Source organism: Hemicordylus capensis, chromosome 3 (genome assembly GCF_027244095.1).
Source record: "Hemicordylus capensis ecotype Gifberg chromosome 3, rHemCap1.1.pri, whole genome shotgun sequence".
NCBI lineage: Eukaryota > Metazoa > Chordata > Lepidosauria > Squamata > Cordylidae > Hemicordylus > Hemicordylus capensis.
In genome coordinates this window covers 192,971,775-192,992,752 of record NC_069659.1, presented here as the reverse complement: position 1 = coordinate 192,992,752, position 20,978 = coordinate 192,971,775, and the positions used below count along the sequence as shown (strand labels likewise).

Sequence of the window (20,978 nt, the reverse complement as noted above, 5' to 3'; positions counted from 1 at the left end):
TATGCAGCACAATCCTGCTCAGAATTAAGTTCCATTAAGTTCAATTGTATTTATTTCCATTGGTAAGTGTGAATAGGATTGCAGTCACTGGCTGACATCCAGATTAAGTTACTCAGTAGCATTAAGAAAGTAGTCTAAAGGACTACTTAATTTTAATAGGACTATTCAGATGTAATTTAGTTTGGATGTCAGCTACTATTTGTGCATGTTGGCCCAGCCAAAATCCTCTGGAGAAGGAGCAGGCTAATATAACATGGAACTTGTCTATACAATGCTGCTTAGCCTGTTGCATATGTTGGTCTTGAATAAGTGGCAATTTATCCACAGCTTGAGCCCTAAAAGAGAAAAGATTCATTCTGGCCTCATTCGTGGAAGTTAGAAGACACATGTCAACACTGAGTATTTCTAGCATTTGGAAGTGATGGAAGTACAAGTGAATGAATGAATGAATGAATGGCTTTATTACAGTCACTGATCAGTTATATATACAAAGCGATGATACTACATTCAGATAATAATTAATTAATACAGAACACACCAACAGAGAAGGCTCATGTAACAGCATCTAAAAAGAAGGGCTGGAGATTAGCTGTTGATGGATCTTAATAGTAGCTGCACAAAATTTGGCAACCTTGTAGGCAGTAAAAGGTTTCTTATCTGCAAGGAGGAGTATGGCGTAAAATTCAGCAGTCCAGGAAAGCATGATAGCAAGGGAGAACTAAGTCTGCACTGGCTATCATAAAAAGGACAAAACAGCATCACATAGTGGACAGATTTGACCTCACCTGAGCCGCAGGGGCATAACCGACTGACCATAGGGGTTTTCAAAAACGTTCAAGATAAAACTGCTGATGGTAAGGCATCATATTTTGCTCATCATATCTTGCTCTGACCCTGTGATGGGTCAGTAAAGAAAGAGACAATAGCTAGCTAGCAGGTTCCCGGTTAAAGTCACCAAGGCACTCTCTCATGGTCTCTGGGATGGAGCTTAAATCATTCTCATGTTCAGTGTCCAAGACTGTCTGTTTGAGGATCTCCTTGGCCTGACTGTAATATAAAAATGACAAATGCTCAGCAGAGAGGTCGAATGATGACAGTTTACCCATTAGTGCTCGTGTCCAGGTGGATTGAAACTTATCGGCCAATATAAGAGGGATCAATCCCAGAGGGGAGAAATGTATCCTAAGCCAATAACTGAAGATTACAATCCATTCTTTAGTTTCCACTCCCTGGAGGCCCATTTCCAACCTCAACACTGGGTTGGAGATATATCGAGGGGCCTTGAATACTGCTTTAATAAATTTAGATTGGATGGTCTCCAATGAAATTAGGGACCATACAAATTGTGCACCATACAAAAGTTGGGCCAATGATTTATCAGCAAATAACTTTAACGCTACAGGGATAACCTCTCCACCTTTGGAGCGAAAGAATCTTAATGTTGCTGAAGCATTTCTTTGTGCCTGTTGGGCAGCGTAGTGCACATGGGCCTTCCATGACCCAGTGGCATGAAAAACCACATCCAGATATTTTAAACTATTGACCTGCTCTATTCGATGTCCTTCTATATGCCAGTTAAATCTCTTGGCAAGGACCATCACTTTGGATTTCTGGAAGTTAATTACCAAGTGGTTGTCCTTGCAGTAAGTGGCCAAGGGCCGAAGTGCTCTCCTAAGACCTACAGGAGTTTGTGAGGTGATAGCAGCAGCATCTGCATACAGCAGGATTGGGATAGCTGCGCCTACAATAGTTGGGGAATGTAGTGCTGGATCGGAGAGATTATTAGCATTATGTATAGACTGATCAGGGAGTGTGCCAAAATGCACCCTTGTTTAACTCCTTTACTAGTGGTTTACTAGAGCTTCTGAATAAAAAAAAGTGTAAGCGCCTATTGATATTAGTGTCTCTGAGTTTTCCCCAGAGGCTTATCCTCGAGATTGAATCAAAGGCTGCTTTGAAAACTACAAAGGCCACATACAAGGAGGACTTAGGTTTGTTGCTATATTTCTCAATCAGATGGTGTAATACCAGGGCATGGTCCACGGTTGACCGCCCTGTTCTAAAACCAGCCTGTTCATCACCCAAGATACCTTAATTCTCCATCCAGTCTTGCAACTTCCAATCTAAATGCCTCGTGTAACGCTTATTCACAACACTCAGCAGGCTAATTGGGCAATAGTTGGCAGGATCACATCTATTTCCCCTTTTAAATATGGGCACTATTATGGCTATGCCCCAGTCTTCAGGTATGAGCCCAGTTTGATCTATTATTTATTAATTATATTTATTTAAAATATTTATACCCCGCCCCTCCAGTGCACTACTGCTCAGGGTGGCTCACAACAATAAGACAGACACAAGATACAATAAAAGTAATAAAATTTACTAAATTAAACAAAAAAAGTTGCCAGATTAAAAACCACAATCATTATTAGGTTAAAATTAAAACTGAAAATTATAAAAAGCTAAGGAACCTACCCTACCAGATAAAGGAACCTACCCTACCAGATAAAGGAACCTACCAGATAAAAATAAATAAAATAAAATAATAAATAAAATGAAAATAAAGCATTAAAAAGCCTCCTTTAAAAGGTGCGTTTTAAGATTTTTTTTAAAAAACTGAGGGAGGGAGCATGGTGAAGCTCTTCAGGAAGGGTGTTCCAAAGCCAAGGGGCCACAACCAAAAAGGCTCTTAAAGAGGGCTGCCAATACAGGGGCTCACCAATCTGTGTTAAACTTAATCATTTCAGAAGAGATACAGTCACAGCCTTTCCAGCTTGTAAGGGATCAATGAGCTTCTTAACTTTGGCAGCTGAAACAAGTGGCCATTTAGGGTATGGGTCATTTTAAAAATCGACTGGGAGTAGTTCCTCCTCCTGGGCCGAATTCTCCATAGGGACCTGACTAGTCAAATGGGAGTAATAATGGTCCAAGCAGCCAGCTGTAATACTCCAAAAGAGAGCGAAATTCCACTCTCTAACTGAAGCAATCAGCCACTACCAGGACAACCTTTGAGCCTCTCTTTTCTTAGCTTTGATCAAGGATTTATATTGTTTTTTCAGGACTAGTAGTGTTTAAGGAGTTGCACATTGAGGGTTTTGTCAGTACAATTTATAGATTGCCACTAGCTCCTTCTTGGCAGCTACACACTCTTGGTTGTACCAACCTCTAGCCCTACCAGTTGGCTGACAGTTATAATTAACTCTTTCACATACAAGATGATCTCGTATCATATGGCTGAGTGTCCCATAATGATCATATACAAGCCCAATCTCTCCCCTTATTAAGTCATCATGAAGTCCCATCATGTCATCTGAATATAACAAAATGTCCATAACTTGAGCCCATCTCTCATCCCATTTAATCTGTATTTCCCCAGACACCACTTCCAAAGAGAAATTGAATTTATCCTTAGAATGAGATGTCCCAGCTGGCAGCTTAGTCCTTAGAATCAAAGGGAGATGGTTGCTATCAGGGTGAGTCACCCTCCATTTGAACAACACTACTAGCCGGGTTATGGGATGTAAGCCAGTAATCCACAGTTGACATCCTGTTCCCAGACCAGCAGGTAAATTCTGCTGGGTAGTCTCCACTTGCTGCTCCATTTAGAATACACAAATCAAACCGACTGGCCAACTGGACCAAACAAAGGGCTGCAAAATTGTATTGCCCATCCTTGGCCAGCCAGGGGGAAAGAAGGGAATCTCCTGGTTGGACAGCATGGTAATAGGCTGAAATTGTGCCCCCTGTCCAAACATCTGACAACCATCTTTCAGATAACTTTACCATAATATCAGCTGAAAAATACAAGTCAAGCTTGTTAATCTTATAATATTTCAAAAACTATTTAGCAGTGGACATAGCCAGACCAAAAAATGCTGGAAAACTACAAATTTCAGTATGCTGGGGCTCAAGAAATACCCAAATGCTATATGGAGGTGTACTTGGAAAACTAAACAGAAGTGCCTATCTAATTCTCTACTACAATCCTAGCTCATAAGCTTCAGCTCAGTATTCGCAAGCCCTGATTCAATGTACATAGTGCCAAACTGAATATGTGTACAGTGACATATATTAAATTTAAAAATTAATATTTTTATCTGTAGCCCCTTCAGGGGGCTTCCTGAAGGCTGTGGGAGGGGTTCTACAAAGGTTCCCCCTCCCCCGCTGGCCTCTAGGGCCTGAGCATGTGTGGTGGCCATTTAATTTTTTTAAAAAAAAAATGGCTGCCAAAACCAAAATGGCCACGTCACATGCTCAAATGGCCTCTGCGAGGCCTGGCATGGCCTAGGTCCTCATGGAAGTCATTTGAGCATGTGTGGTGGCCATTTTGTTTTTTGTGCCCATGAATTTTTTTTAATTTTAAAAAATGGCACCCCCTTCAAGTGGCGCCCGGGGCATGTGCCCTGCCTGCCCTACCCTAGATACCCCCGGTAATAGGTATATAAAGCTGTGTCATCTTGCCCCATCTTTGCATTGAAGTCACCTCCCACTAGAATATAAGCTAGGGGCTTGGCTTCAATACATTCCTATAGATATTTATCTAGGCTTTGCCATATGCTGCCATACCTGGGAATGCTTACATATAAGTATATATTAAGTATATATTAATCAAAACCAATTGAACATGATTAAATTGCAGTAGAACTGCAGTCAACCACTGGGCATGAAAGGGCATGGGGGTAATCTTCACATGAAGTCTTGTTGCAATTAATAGGGCCAATCCTCCTTTGGGTCTACCCCACTTTCCGCTTGTCAGGGCATTGACATATTGTACATAGAAACCATCCACCTCAATCTTATCCATGGCCCAAGTCTCCTGCAGGAAAAGAATATCAAATTTTGACAGGTATTCTATAAAAGAGAGATCTCTAGATTTACATGCCCAACCAGCTACATACTATGTACAGAGGGAAAATCTGCACTGATCTGATAATTGTCACGTGGGTAATTCAGCAGTGGCTGGGACAGAAGCCTGCTCTTCAGGTGGATTTAATTGTTGAACTGGATTCGTAGAGCTTGGGGCCTTATCAGACTCCATTGGGTAGACATCCAGTGGAGATTGCTCTGTTATTTGGAGGCCTGATGGAGGAGATGTTTGGGTCTGGATTGATCTTTCTTCAAAGATGCTATAAGTCCAGGCAAAGATGGAAGGGGCCCCAGAAAGTCCTCCAGCTTTACCAATGATGAAATAGGCTCTGAGGGGAATTGCTGATTTTCCTTTGGTTCCAAAGAATCTGCATTGGAGTGCCTCTGAGTGCTCTCTGGAGCTCTTCCTGTTGGATGGGTTTGATTTGCAAGGAGTGTCTTAGAAATACCTGTTGAATTGGAAGCCAGGAGTCTTACTATGGGCTTCCCATCCTGGGTCTCAGGATGCTCCAATTGCAGTGCTGTAGGACTATGAACTTCTACATAAATCTCAACCACATCTTTTATCTCCTGACTCAATTGTCTCACATGCACCAATTGTAGCTTCATCAGGAACTCATGCATAGAGCTCCCCTCCACGAGCTCAGCAGGTTTCAGAAAATCCTCCCCCACATTTAACTGTTTGTTAGCAGACACATCCTCTAGGATAACAGAACATTCAGTAAGGGGGTCCATCTGTATGTTCAAAAGCTCTATTAAGTCTTTGTCTAGGGAGACATTGGTTAAAGCAAATTGATCATGTTTCCCTACAACCTCTGTTTTATCAGGAGTTGAAATTCCCGAGTTATCAAATAGCTTGCTGTTGATCAACTTTTATAAGAAGACTGACAATTGTTTGAACTGAGGACAGAGCCTGTTTGGGATTTAAGCAAATTTTTATTAATTTCATTTATTCCTTGCTTCATCTCCTTTGCTGAATCATTTGAAGAGAAGGTTAAACTCTCTAAGGCTGTCCAGAGTTTCAACTGTAAGGCCATGTTTATGTGAAACTATCTCAGCAGCTGGCTGTGGGAGCACGTCCCACCCCCCACCCCCCCGCCTGCAGTGGGCTTATCAATGTTATGCAAATTCAGTCTGGCTGTTGAAGATCTTGCAGCATTAACCCTTGCCTGTAGTGTTTTGAAAAACACGGGCAGGAAAGATTTGATAGCCAGTCAGAAAATCTCTCATTTTAAAAAGCATCAAAGGAACAGTAGATTGACTGAAAGTTAACAGAATTCTTTTGCACTTCAGGGAAGAGGGCAACCATTCAATATCTAAGATATCAACACTATGAGGGTGACAATGAAGTAGTTGACCTAAAGAGAATTTAATAACCTTTGGAAGAGCAACACCTTCCCACATTGTATTTATTAATGATTATTCAAAGTGCAACCTGTAGTCTGAAGAATTCTGGTATCAGACATCTTGCCAGAATCACTCCCTATGCCCACCACATTTCTGTTCACAGAAGTCTTTGTGATAAAGCTAGCTGTACTAGATGAATGCTTTTGCATAAGGGCATCAACTGAAGTCATAATACAATCAACCTTCTGGCTATTTGAGTTTAAATTTTCAAATATTGCATGGGTGGTCCAAGCTGTTAGTAAACATTGTTCTGTGATAAAATCTACTGATAATCTGGGACACTCATCTGGATTCAGCCTTCTAGCTGATGCAAGAGATAGGTTCATTGAAAGCTCTTTATCATTTACCAAGGTATTATCCCCCTACCCGCCACATCAAGATATCCCCCTATCTTTCTTTGATAACTGTTGTTGCTTCAATTAGCTCAATTTCCTGTTGCTCCAAGAGTGCAAATCTATTCGATGTGGAAACGGAGTAATTCATACTCACAGACTCTTTTGGTGTCTTACTGTCCTTCATTGCCACAAATGCTGATACACTGCTTTTTTGTTTTTGCCCATTGTTTAGGTTAGCTCAAAAGTTTACAACAGAAAGTAATCTGTTGACCTTTAGTAAAACCCAAATAAACCAAAGAAAAACAAAAGCTAAGCAATTGACCAGCTGGTCAACACTGCTCCAGCTGATTAAGTGCATAACTTCTCCAGAAGACAAACTGCAAACAGAGGATCAGAGTTTAAAAGGCAAAAAAGCAATTACAATAAAAACAAATCCCCCACTAAAATTAAATAACGCCTTTTCTAAGAGAGTCCATAGATAAAACAGCATTAAAAAGGTTTAAAAATCCAATCATAGGGCAAAAAAGAAAAGAATTCCCACTGAATGGAGCTAACAAGGCCAGATGCTTTCACATCACTATTTTGGCCACCCCCCACCCCCGAAGTATAAGTAACTGGATTGACCTTCTCAGGGAGGGAGTCTGCACAGGAAACAAAAGATAGTGTTCTAAGATGTGTTGAAAAATTAAAAGAAATAAATAAATCACCAGGGCTGGACAGCATCTACCCAAGAGTTATTAAAGAACTCAGATATGAAATTGCTGACCTTCTAGCAAAAATATGTAACTTATCCCTAAAACTAAGCTCTGTACCAGAGGTCTAGAAACTAACCAAACACCAGTTTGATTAGGAAAGGAATCCAGGGGAGGATAAAAGAAAACATTGGCTGGGTTACCTTGTCTTTTTGGGGTAAATTAGTAGAAAGCATAATTAAATGTACAATTATTATACATATAGAAGATCAAGCCTTATTGAAAGAGAATCAGCAACCTGCAAAGGTTAGTCTTGCCTCAGTAACCTTTTTAGACTTTTCTGGAATGTGGATAGTGGTGATCCAGTTGGCATTATATGCTGGACTTTCAAAAAGCTTTTGACAGAATACCTCATCATGGGTAAACTTAGCAGTCATGAGATAAGGGGATAGGTCCTTTTATGAATTTGTAACTAGTTAAAGAACAGGAAACAGTGGGTAGGAATAAAAAAGACTTTTCACAATGGAGAGAAGTGTGGCCGTGCAGAGATCAGTATTGGGACCAGTGACTTTTAATTTAATAATTTATCTAGAAATTGGGGTAAGCATCATGGTGGCCATATTTGGGGATGACTCTAAATTATTTAAGCTCGTGAACACGAAAACTGATTGTGAAGAACTCCAAAAGGATCTCACTAAACTAGGACAACAAAATGGTAAATGTGGTTCAGTGTAAATAAGTTTATATAGTGTTACACTCTCAGGTGAAATACCCCAACTTCACATACCTATTGAAGGAGCATGAGCAATCAGTGACTAACCAGTAAAGGGATCCTGGGGTCATGTTGAATAGGTCAGTGGAAATGTCTACTCAATGTACAGCAGTTGTGGAAAAGGCAAATTCCATGCCTTCATTGGGAAGGGGATTGAAAATACAACTGCTAATATTATAATGCCATTATACAAATCTATGGTGCAGCCACATTTGGAGTACAGGCGGACCTCGTTAAAGTCTTGGCCCACCACTGCCGATAACAAAACCATGGATGTCGGGACATGAAGGCAATGAAAATCTGGGGGTTAGGTTCCAAAAGGGGGGGGCAAGAGAAGAAAAGGACTGCTGGCCTTTTCTGCGCCACGAACACGACATGCAGTGCTCGCCTCTCTGCTGGCAGCGGGGGTTTCCTCCTCAGTGCTGGCCTTTGCAAATGCAACATCCCCTGTAGAGCAGGAGATGCTGGAGGGCTGATTGCTGGCCATTGCTGCCACTCACGTGCTCCTTGAGCACTGGCCTCTCTCCCCATGCCACAGGCCACCTGCCCACTGCCTGTGGTGGGGGTCAGGAACGTGACATCCCCACAGACAGGGGGACCACTGGAGGCAGGGAAGGGCCAGCATGAGGAATGTCTTCCTCAGAGAACTGGCCCCCATCACTACTGGTCAGGGCTTCCTTATATACCCCCCCCGCGGCCTCACAAGTCTCATGAACATGGGATTTGGATGGAATCCCAGGTCTCTTTAAGACTTGCAAGGCCTTGGGGGGGTATATAAGGAAGCCCTGGCCAATCAGTGATGGGGGCCAGTTTGCCAAGGAAAACCTTCTTCATGCTGGCCCTGACCTGCCTCCGGTGGTTCCCCTGGTCTTGTCTCCCACTGTGGGCAGGTGGGCGGTAGGCAGTTGTGCGGTGAGAGAGGCCAGTGCTCAAAGAGCACGTGAGTGGTGGCAGTGGCTGGCGATGGCCAGCGATCGGTCCTCTGGCAGCCTCCACTCTACAGGGGATGTCACATTCTCAAAGGCCAGTGCTGAGGAGAAACCGCCACAGTGGAGAGGGAGGCCAGCACTGGATGTTGTGTTTGGGGGGGGGGAGGAAGGCTAGCACTCTTTTTCTTTCCCCCCTCTACCTCTCCTCCAAAAAACTGTGGATACGGTTTTTATGAGGCTCGTCCTCTATTTTCCAACTGCGGTTAAGCAAAACCATGAGTGATGGAACCGCAGATATTGTGTATAGTTTGGAATCTCAAATAACTTATTATAGAACTGAAAAAAGATGGCAGTGAGAACAATCAGGAGGCAAGAGTACCTTTCGTTACAAGGAAAGCCTACAGCGTTTGCGGCTCCTTAGTTTAGAAAAAAAGATGACTTAGAGGAGACATGATAGAGGCTGTTCTCATGCGCAACCGATCTCAGGCTAGGGAAGCCAAGCCTGAGTTAGGCTGTGCATGAGAACCACTGGGATTGGGCCTTATCCCAGTGGGTCAGCACTGCCTGGCCCAGCTTTTTACCCTGGAAGAGCCAGGATTATGCCTGGAGCCAACTCAGTCAGGAGCCAGAGGGTCTTGCACAGGAACCAAGAGTTGGGAACAAGCCAGGGGTGAAAGCCAAATATCCAAGACAGAAGCCAGGAGTCAAAGCCATACCAAGAGTCAAGTGAATGCCAGATCAGCATTCAGGAGCCAAAAGGATCAAGCAGGAAAGCAGAAGTCACAAACAGGCCAGAGATCACATTGTGGAGTCAGGAGAAGTAGCAAAAAGATGTGCACCAGACTAAAGGACCTAGATAACAAGGCAAACCTGCTCTAGACAGGAAGCCTCTTATATCCTCCCTGTGTGCAGAGAAGGCCAATGGCAGGCCTCAGTGGTCAGGGCTAGCATTGGGCCTGGAAGTTGGTTGGGTGAATCATCACTGGAGGCAGTAATGATTCATCACTGGAGTGAATCATCACTGGAGGCAGTTTGGAGCAGAATCTTTATCACAAGAAGTTCTGACACTCTGGCTGCATTCACACATAACATGAAACCACAGTTAAACTGGGCAGAGGTTGGAACTCTGTTATGTCCAAATGTGTGCAACCGCAGTTTCATGGCAAAAGCATCCTGAGTTTTGCCTCACCAAACTCCAATTTGAACCTTTGGTACAGGCTGGGCAACCCATTAGAGCATGGGGATGGAAACCTATGGCATCTTGGTATGCTGTCCTTTTTCTCTCCTGCTCCCCTTAGGGAGAGCAAGTGGGAAGAGGAAATGCCCCTGTGTGACAGAGCTGTCCCAATCCCAGAGATGCAAATACTCTCCATGAACAATAAAGTGGCTTGTGGCACCCTCAGAACTAACAGAGATCTGTGAACTCTTCTGTCCTTGGCAAGGATCTGATCTCTTCCTGAAAAGGTCAGCAAAAGAAAATTGGGACCATTTAATCAGCCAACGCAAGTCTCTCCCCCTGCCCCCAAACATCCTCCTCATCAGTATACTACCCTCCACTCCCAAACACTCTCCTCTTCAGCCCTCTACCTTGCAAAATGTAATGGTATCAATTCACAAAGAAAAAGTGAGGGGAAGGTAGAAGCAACACATGTAACTTTAGCTGAAGTCCTACTGGTTTGGGTGTCCAAATGCACCATTTTAGCTCGTAAAGCACGGAGGTCGGGCAAGATGCAAATACACAAATTACACAGTACGCAAGTTCTTAAAGGTAACAGTTTTGATTCCTGGTGCCCATAGAGCCCTGTGGTTTTCTTTGGCAGAATACAGGAGGGGTTCACCATTGCCTCCTCCAGTATGAGATGATGCCTTTCAGCATCTTCCTATATTGCTGCTGCCCGATATATTACCAGCGGGGCCTCAAACTGGCAACCTTCTGCTTGTTAGTGAAGCATTTCCCAACTGCGCCACTTAAGGTGGCTTAGGATTTAGACATTCTTGGACATACCAAAAGGTTCTTCTTAAATCTTAAGCAAGAGAAGCCTGTACAGTCCCAGAACTCAGCTAACCAGTGTGTTTCCTGTATTACTTTTGCCTTCTTTAAAACTGCTGCTTCTGGTAGCTGACATAGTCACTGTTGGTGTGGAGGTACAGCATGCAAACTGCTTCTGCAGCTTGTACTAATGCTGTATGCCCAGGGAAAGCAATCTTTTGCTGATTTCCCCTCTCCTCAGAACCACTCTTTACAACTTATAGGCTATAGGCCACCTCCAGCCTTAGAGGCAAGATGTCTCTAAATACTGCTTGCAGGGGAGCAACAGCAGGAGAGAGGGCATACTCTCACTTCTTGCCTGTGGGCTTCTCAGAGGCATCTGGTGGCCCACTGTGTAAAACAGGATTCTGGACTAGATTGACCTTTTGGGCGTGATCCAACAGGGCTGTTCTTATATTAACATGCTTTTCTAATTGGAGGGTTTGGGGGTGGGTTTTTTTGGATTTTCCATGAAATTAATGGGTTTTTCTGAAGGTTTTGATTTTTCTGGTAGTGTGGGCCTACCTGCCAAATGGAATGCCACACAGCATGTTCTCTTTTGTGGTTTGGTCTGGGAATTTCATGTCAGTGTGTGAGTAAGTGAGTGAGGCCCAAGCAGCTTTATCTATCTATAGATATAGATATAGATATAGATATAGATATTATAAAAATAGATATTGACAAAACTACTGTACTCACCCAGCTTAACATTTTTTAAAATTTTAAAATAAGAACGTTATTTTAGTGGTGTCATCAGCATAGTGCAGGTTATTGATGTTTTTTCCTCCAACTTTAAAACCGTGCTCTTTTTCCAGTCCAGCTTCTCTCAGTATATGTTCAGCCTATAAGTTGAATAAATAAGGAGAAAGTATACAGTCTTGTCTTACTCCTTTGCTATTCTGGAACCAGTCTGTTTCACCATGTTCCGTCTGGACTGTGGCTTCCTGTCCTGTGTATAGGTTTCTCATGAGAACAATGAGATGCTCTGGGATGGCCATTTTCCTATGGATATTCCACAACTTGACATGGTTGACACAATCAAAGGCTTTTCTGTAGTCAATAAAGCACACATGGACTTCTTTTTGGTATTCTTTGGCTTTCTCCATTATCCAGTGTGCATCAGCAATGATGTCTCTTGTTCCTTGGTCTTTTCTGAAATGAGCTTGAACATTCGGCAGTTCCCTTTCCACGTAGGGCTCTAATCTGTGTTGGTTGATTCTGAGCATTTGTTGCTAGCATGTGAAAGTAAGGATATTGTGCGATGGTTTGTGCAATCTGTTAAGTCTCCTTTCTTTGGTATGGGTATGTAGACTGACATCTTCCAGTCTTTTGGCCACTATGTCATTCTCCAAATTTGCTGGCATAGTTTGGTTAGAACTTTGACTGATTCTTCTGTTGCCTGCCATATCTCTGTAGCTATTCCATAAATTCCTGTAGCCTTCCATCTTGGTAATGACTAGAGTGCTGATCTAACTTCATCTTCCTGTACTAGAAGTTCTTGCAAGTAGGGAATATCTTCTAGAGTATCTTGGATGTTGATGTCCCTGCTGTACACATTTTCAGTATACTCCTTCCATCTCTGTTTGATCTTCTCAGAATCCGTTACTACCTGTCATTTGACATCCCTTAACATACCAATTTGAGGTTGGAACCACCTCCTGAGTTCAGAGATCTTTTGGAAAACTTTCCTTGTTTTCCCATGTCTATTTCCCATCCTCAAGGTCTTTACAGATATCATTGTTGTACTGCTCCTTGTCTCTTCTAACAGCTTTCTGAAATTCCCTATGAAGTTCCTTCCTGAGGTCTTTATCTTTCTTGACTTTGACTTCTCTCCTCTTCTTGGCAATTTCCACCATCTGTTCTGACATCCATTTTGCTTTATTCTGTTCCTTGGTCTTTGGCAGTCTCTTTTCAGATTTGTCCTTAACAATTTCTTTGATTTCATTCTACAGTTTCTCTGCTTCCCTACAGGGGCAGATTAAGCTTTTTGCCACCCATAGGCAAAAAAGGCTTTTGCCACCCTTTTATCTTAAACAAAAATAAGGTAAAGGACTTTCTCCTCATCCACTCCACCCTTTCTGCAGCAGGTGCTGCCCACAGAGAGGAGTGGCAAAAGTTGAGGAGGGGCAAAATTTGCTGCTCCTCAAATTCAAAGCAGTTCCTGATGTTTACCTTGAAAATGGTGGATACATTCTCAAGATCATATCGTGGAAACTGGATAGCTCTGTTTTTTTGCTTTAGCTTGACTTGGAACTTGCGCCTGAGCAGTCCACAATCAGCCTCTGGCCACGTCTTTGCTGTTATAACTGAACTCTTCCACCTCCTTGCACCAATAATGTAATCAATTTGATTTCTGTGTACTCCACCTGGTGACGTCCCCTGCTAACTGAGCAAAGTGGCACATTTTTAATGTGGTGATTCTCTTTATTTAGCAGCGGGGAGAGCAACTGGCCCTATCCACCCCCAGTGCAGTAACCCTCCAGTGACCGTTGCTGGCGTCTGTCATGTTTCTTTTTATATTGTGAGCCCTTTGGGGACAGGGATCCATATTATTTATTTATTTATTATTTCTCTATGTAAATCACACTGGAAACTTTTGTTGAAAAGTGGTATATAAATATTTGTTGTTGTTGATGTCCATGTGTATAGGTGCCGCTTTGGTTGTTTTAAGAATGTAGAATGAAGAGATCATTGGCTTGGAAAAAACTAATAAGTCGTTCTGCTTCATTTCTTTTTCCTAGGCCATACAATCCAACTGTGTTTTCCTCCTTACCATTTCCAGCTTCACCATTCCAGTCTCCAACCACCACCAGCATATCTTGCTTGCATGTTCTGTCAATTTCAGACTGAACTTGAGCATAGAATCCATCAACTTCCTCTTGTTCTGCAGAGGAAGTCTATTGGGTCTTAGACTTGAAGAACTGTCATGTTAAAGGGTTGTCCACAAAATCTAATTGATATTAGTCGGTCACTGACTGCATTATACCCAAGTACGGTCATTGCTTTATCCTTCCTGTCTATGAAAGCAACACCATTCCTTCTTTGTTTTTTATGTCCTGAGTTGTAATCGGTATGATTTTCTGACTGAAAGTTGCCTATTTCAGTCCATTTTAATTTACTGATGGCCAAGATGTCAATCTGTAGTCGATTCATTTCATCTTTCACTGTATTGAGCTTTCCCCATATTCATGCTTCTTACATTCCATGTTCCCATTATAATTCTGTCTTTGCAGCTTCGGATTTTCTTTTCATGCTTGGCAACATCAGCTGCTAGATGCCCAAAAGCCTTTAATGTTGTAACTGTGTCATAAACACCATCGGTACTCTGAGAGATCCTCAGCTCTTCCTCAGTAGCTTGTTGAGTATCATCCGACCTGAGGGGCCTATCATCTGGCACCACATCGACAATCATTTTATTTGTCTATCCATGTGGTTTTCTTGGTAAAATACAGGAGTGGTTTACCATTGCCTTCTCTTGCACAGTATGAAATGATGCCTTTGTTGTTCACTGAAGTGATCATCTGCCTCCAGCACCTCCTGTATTGCTGCTGCCCAATATAGGTGTCTGCTTGCTTAAGCTGGGCAGCTGGGAAGACCGTCACGCTTTTGGTGACCCTCCTGGGAGTAGACCTCCTGGCGTACTTAGCTCATCCCTCCCAGTAACACCCCTTCACCATGATGAGGCAGCATAGCAGGACTTGGTGGGGGGGGGGGGGGTTAGCCCTTAGATAATGATTAATTTTCCTTTTTAGCATCCTAGGCCAAGCTTTCTTCAATTTCTGCTGGCAGTTCAATATGCATGGCAGTTGCACTGAGCTCCCAAAGAGATTTGGAAAGGAATCTTTCTGTCTCAAAGATCCAGTTGTACACACACTCTTCACTCCACCCAGCCAAGGGCCTTCTCTGTTGTTGCCCCCAGGCTCTGGAATGCTTCCTCAGTGAATGTTCACTCTTGGGCACTCTTCTGCTGCTTTTAAAAAACAATGAAATACTTTTTTTAATTTGTTCAGGCCTTTAGCCTTAGGGGCTGCCTGGTTTCTCAGCAATCCTGTTTCTGTTGTCTTTTTATGGTGTTGGTGTGTGTGTGTGTGTGTGTGTGTGTGTGTGTTATGGATTTTATTGTTTAACTGATTTTAAGGTTCTTCATGTGATTTTTATGAAATTTTATTGTATTTCAACTTTTGTAAACCACCTTTATGAAAGGCAGTATAAAAATTGAACATTAATAAATAAAATAAATATTTTAAGGTAGGTATACTTAGCCAGGGAGAAAGTGGAAATGCAGACTGAACTTGTAATGAGATCTTTATTTATAAATATGAGTGGTGGGGAGCGGCTATGCTGCCTCAACAGCATCACGGGTTTACTAAGCATGCAAGTAGCAAGCCAGGTTAATATTGTTAGATTTCCTTTCGGTGTATATAACTCTAGAAGAACGACTTAGTCTATGTTATTAGATGAACTAGAAGCCATGCTGATCATGTAAGTAGAGAACAGCTAGTACAGCCTATGTAGAATCAATGTATAGGGAATAGCTTAGTGGGTCTGTCTCTGAGAGCAAATGAAAGCACTGGCTCCTCTTTTGCCTTTGTTTTTCTGCCTTCTCCTGTGGATCCTACTGGCAGTGGGGAAAATGCCCTCTATGGGAAAGAGAGAAAGAGACCTTTAATCCTCACTTGATCCTCACTTTAATCCTCACTTGATTATTGAAAACAATAGTCTTTTAACCTAATGGGTTTAATGTCCAAACATAAACAATCTGAATGAGCTCACCAACAAACTCTGAGGAAACAGCATCTATTATATGTGAGTTATCCTTTTGCACGTTAAACCATAAAAACCATATAACCTTGGATATTATCTTATTTAAGTAATACTACATGAAATTGTCTGATGTACAGAACAAGGCTGGTTCAGACAACACATAGAATCACAGGTCCAGTGCACCCGCAGTTACACGCCCCCCCACACACACATGCTCTCTGGTCTGAGCCCAGACCTACTGCAGTCTTGCTGCCTGTAGACAGCGAGACTGGAGAAAGGCAGGGGAGCTGGCTGAGCGGGCCTCTTTCCCCCCTGTAGCCAGTATGAGCTGGAGCAAGGGAGGAGCTTCCTCCCTCAACTCCTCCCTCAACTCTGGTTTGAGGAAAGGCAAAGGAAAAGCAAACGCCAATCCCTGGTATGGATGTAATGGATGTGCTGCCAAAATGCAATTATTGGTGGTGTAACTCACTACAAACCAAAGGTAACAATTAGAATTAGGGGAGGGGAACTGTGGGTCCATTTTTTCTTTTAACTCCAGTTCCCTGGGTCCAGGCATTTGGCTAGTGGAACTGGAGGTAAATGGACCTCCAGTTTCACATTTCGTCTGAATCTGGCTAGAGAAATATCTCATTCCAAGTTCAGTTTGCATTTCCGGTTTCTCCCTGGCTAAGTAAATCTACCTTAAGATATGGCTGAGTGAAGTGTACAATACACTTTAGAGTGACACTACCTCATACTTTGGACTTGGTGTGTAGCACAGTTGCAATAAATGTTGTCCATCACTCTAAGGAATGTTTGGTTGAAGATGGCAGAAGTAATGTTTTAAATGTGGTGGAAATTATCTGGAAAGTAAAAATATGGCCAGACTACTTACATAGCTTACATTTTGTTTTCTCCTGTAAAGTTACATCTAGTTACATGTACATATACATCTATATACTACATATACAACTAGTACATTCTATACTATACTAATACTATACTAATACTATACTAATACTATACTAATACTATACTAATACTATACTATACTATACTATACTATACTATACTATACTATACTATACTATACTATACTATACTTTAAAGCCTACTCTGGGAAGAGCAGGAGCAGCTTCAGGAGATGAGCAAGTTTTCTAATCAACAACATCTAGCCTTTCTCCCTTCAAACTAACTAACAGGAGGAGGGGAGATTTTGATGGGCTGGTTTCTCTTTAATGGATAAGGCCGTGTGTGTGTGTGTGTGTGAGAGAGAGAGAGAGAGAGAGAGAGAGAGAGAGATTTGCCAGGGCTAGCAAACTCCTGTGTTTTTGTTTGTCCCTGCCTAGAGGGGGTGAAGTCAGCCATGGCTGTGGGAGGCCCCACATTCCTTTGAGACACATCCTGTGTCTCAGTTTGAAGCCTACTCTGGGAAGAGCAGGAGCAGCTTCAGGCGAGCAAACTTTTCTAATCAGCAACTAGAGATGTGTACAAATCAATTTTTTTGCTTCAATTTGTGCCCCCTCTCAAATCACCCCTGATTTGTTTTGTGTCCAAATCACCTGAATCATCTAGATTCGGGTACAAATCAATTTGCACATCCTTATCAACAACATCTAGCCTTTTCTCCCTTCAAACTAACTATCAGAGGACCTGGTGCGTGATGTCAGTGTCATCGGCCCTTTAGGGAACAGTGACCATAGTGCAGTCAAATTCAGCTTACATGTTGGGAGAAAATCACCAAGGAAGTCTAACACAGACGCTTTGAATTGAATTTCAGAAGAGGAAACTTCTCTAAAATGAGGAGTATGGTGCAAAGAAAGCTGAAAGGGAAAATCAGGAGAGTCATTTCACTCCAGAATGCATGGAGTTTACTCAAAACCACAATACTAGAAGCCCAGTTAGACTGTATACTGAAAAGGAGGAAAGGTACCTTCTCTGCTGCTCTGGGTCCAAGGGCTGGGTTATCTTGACCCATGTGACTCCAAGGCAGTGGATTATTTTGACCCATGTGACTCCAAGGTAGGACTATGATAATTAGGTTAGATTTTAAGTTTGTGAGGAGCAAGCCCCTCCTCAGTTCTTTAAGTCCTGCGAAGGCTGCAAGCAGTTTCTCAACGCTCTGGCGCTTCCTACTTTTGTTTTCCCTTTCTTTGTCTCTTTCTCCTCTCCGCCATTTGTCCCCTCCTCCATTGCCCTCCTCCCAGCCTCAAAGCTTGCTGAGTACTGAGGGAACCTTGATTTGCCAGCTGGCTTGCTATTTCCCTCCCGCCTGTGACACCACCACTGCACGCGTGTTCGCTGGTGCTTCTTTTTTCGGCCGGAGGCTGCAGGACCACGTGGATGCCGCTGATCAACTGTTCGGCCATGCCACAAGTCTAAAGATCATTGCAGCCACTGGGAGGGGAAGCGGCCCGAGCAGCGCCTCCACAACTGCCCAAGACCCGCTTGCCACCCAGAACCTGATCTAGAGTGCCCTCAACCCCTGCTCACCCAGCACGGCCAATTGGGTGCACGGAAGACTGAGCAGACCCGCTACTGCTGGCAAATGGCGTCCTTGGGCCCTAAGGTCCAGAAGAGGGCGTGTTGTCACGCATGGTGGTGACCAGGAGTGCAGCTTCGACAGCACCGGAGGAAGGGGTAGGATCAGCCCATGATGGGTCTTTACAATCTTCTGACCTCCTGACCATGGGTGCTGCAGGGTCATCTAGTCTGACCTTCCTGACAGTGGGTTCCACATGGTCATCTAGTCTGACCCAAAATAGACCTGTGGCCAAAACCTTAAACAATGTTCTTGAGGATATGCCACATACCTGGGGGACATGGTTTGAGGACTTATTGAAAAAATCCTTTGAGAGATACGATGCCTTAAAATCCAAAAAGCGGGAATGCTCCAGGAGGGCTTTGTCCTCTTCCAGTGAGGCTTCCTCTCCCTCTGAGATTCCAGCCCCTAAGAAAGTGAGAAAGAAGAGGAAGCATGCTAAGAAATCCAGAAAAACTATGTCCAGGTCTAGACAGAGGGAATGCAGCATCCACTCCTCTAAGATATCGGACCATGGGGTCCCCTGACCCCAGGTTTTCCCCTCAGACTGGTACAGGGAACTTGGCCACTGGCACCCCTCAAGGGGCCTCCCAGTGGTCACCTCCTAGCTCCATTGCTGATCCCTGCTCACCAATTGACCATGAGGACCTGGACCAACATAGGTCTGAGGGCAAATGGTCTGATACCCAAGAACCAGACTCACCTCCCCCCCACCCGTGATACTGTTCCAGGTGGCAGATCTGGCACCCCTTATGACCAGAACCATACACACCTTGGGCCTGGCCCCACCACCCTCTCAGGAACCCCGACCAGCAGGTAAAAGTTCACTGGTCTTCCTGGGTTCTAAGCAGTCCATCATAGCCCTCCCTCTGCCTAAGCAATTCGTGGAAGCGGCCAAATCTGAATGGTCCTTGACCACACCCTTCAAGAGGGCTACTGCGGTGGCTAATAGGCTTTACTCCTTCCAACAAGAGGGCAGTGAAATATTCACTACACCCCCTACAGATGCCCCAGTGGTACAATTAATTTCGGGTTCTGTACTGACCAGAGATGGGGAATCGGCCCTCAAGGACCCCATAAACAAACATATGGAGAGTGCCCTAAAATGCACACATGAGGCAACAGCACTATTCATGAGGGTCTCAGCAGCAGTCTTTATGGTGGCACGGGCCTCCCTAATATGGCTGGACGATCTAATGCAGGATCCCCCCTCAGATCCGGTCAGGTTTTGCCAAACTCTGTTAAAGCTGCACAAGGCACAAACTACCCTAGATGGGCTGCAGTTTGCATCCAAAGCTGCTACGGCTTTGGTGGTGGGCCGACATAATCTTTGGCTTAAATACTGGCAAGTAGATGCCGCATCCAGGACAAACTTGGCCTCTGTTCCATACGATGGCGAGAAGCTATTTGGAAACACAGCCCTAGATGAAATACTAGTAGAGTCAAAAGATAAAAAGAAAACCGTGCCCTCTTCTGCTAAGAGGCAGTACCGTTTCAAGGAAGCTGGCCGTTTCTCCCCTTTCAGAACTCTCTCGGGCAGAGACAGGGGTGCAAGATCCCAGCATCCCTACCGGGACAGAGTCAGGGCATCCAGACAGCAGATTGGGAATAGAGCCTCCTTCATGGCCCCGGCCAAACAGTCCAAGCATCAAGCGTGAAGGGGCGGGAGAGGTGCCCCTAGGTGGTCGCTTCTCCTATCATTGGCACACTTGGGAAGCCACCACATCAGACCAATGGGCACTCTCCACCGTAAAGGAGGGCTGCTCCATAGAGTTGACCAGCCAGCCACCTCACAGACTGTTACCCACTCCCTCATCACACCGAAAACAAAAGCAACAGGGCCTGCAGGAGGCAATTCGTCACCTACTGGCAATAGGGGCCATAGAGCTCATTCCAAGACACCAGTGAGGCTCAGGACTCTACTCCATAATCTTCACTGTACCAAAGAAGGATGGCTCACTATGGGCGGTGCTGGACCTAAAACAGCTAAACCTCTTTGTGCGCAAGTGCAGCTTTTGCATGGAATTGCCAAGATCCATCGCAGAAGCCCTACACCATCTGGACTTCCTCATGTCCATAGACCTCAAGGAGGCCTACTTACATGTACCCATTCACCAGGACAGTCACCATCTCCTCCGCTTTCTTTACATGGGAGTCCATTACCAATACAAAGCGCTTCCCTTCGGCCTTTCTTCAGCCCCGCACATCTTCACCAAGGTCCTGGCCCCTGTGATTGCACACCTCAGGCTACAGGGTGTACAGACCTGCAGACCACCATTCACATGCTCAAGTGTTACGGCATCCTCAACAACGAAGCAAAGAGGCAACTGTGCCCAAATCACCAGATCCTTCACCTCGGAGTGCTGATAGATATTCAGCAAGACAAACTACTGTCTTGTTGGACTGCAAGACCTCCACAGGACTGCAAACACACACTAGCAGTGGAGCTACACAAGGTACTGGACTCATGCCTCTCCCCTCTCATGGACCTGTCCAGACTTCTAGACTTAATGGTCACGAGTCTACAGTCTGGTCACGAGTCTACAGTCCCTGGGGGGCGCTTCCATCTGAGACCCCTCCAGTGGTTCCTGCTACCCTTTCATGCAGACATCACAGTGAAATCCAACAGATGTGTCTCCCTCTCACAAGAGGTTCTCCAC

General features: G+C 44.0%; 1 protein-coding gene across 5 annotated transcripts in view; it reads left to right on the top strand.

The window, feature by feature from the left end:
• The window catches only part of VSTM4 (V-set and transmembrane domain containing 4), a 126,436-nt gene that overhangs the window by 22,454 nt on the left and 83,004 nt on the right, over window positions 1-20,978 (top strand). The window lies entirely within an intron of this gene.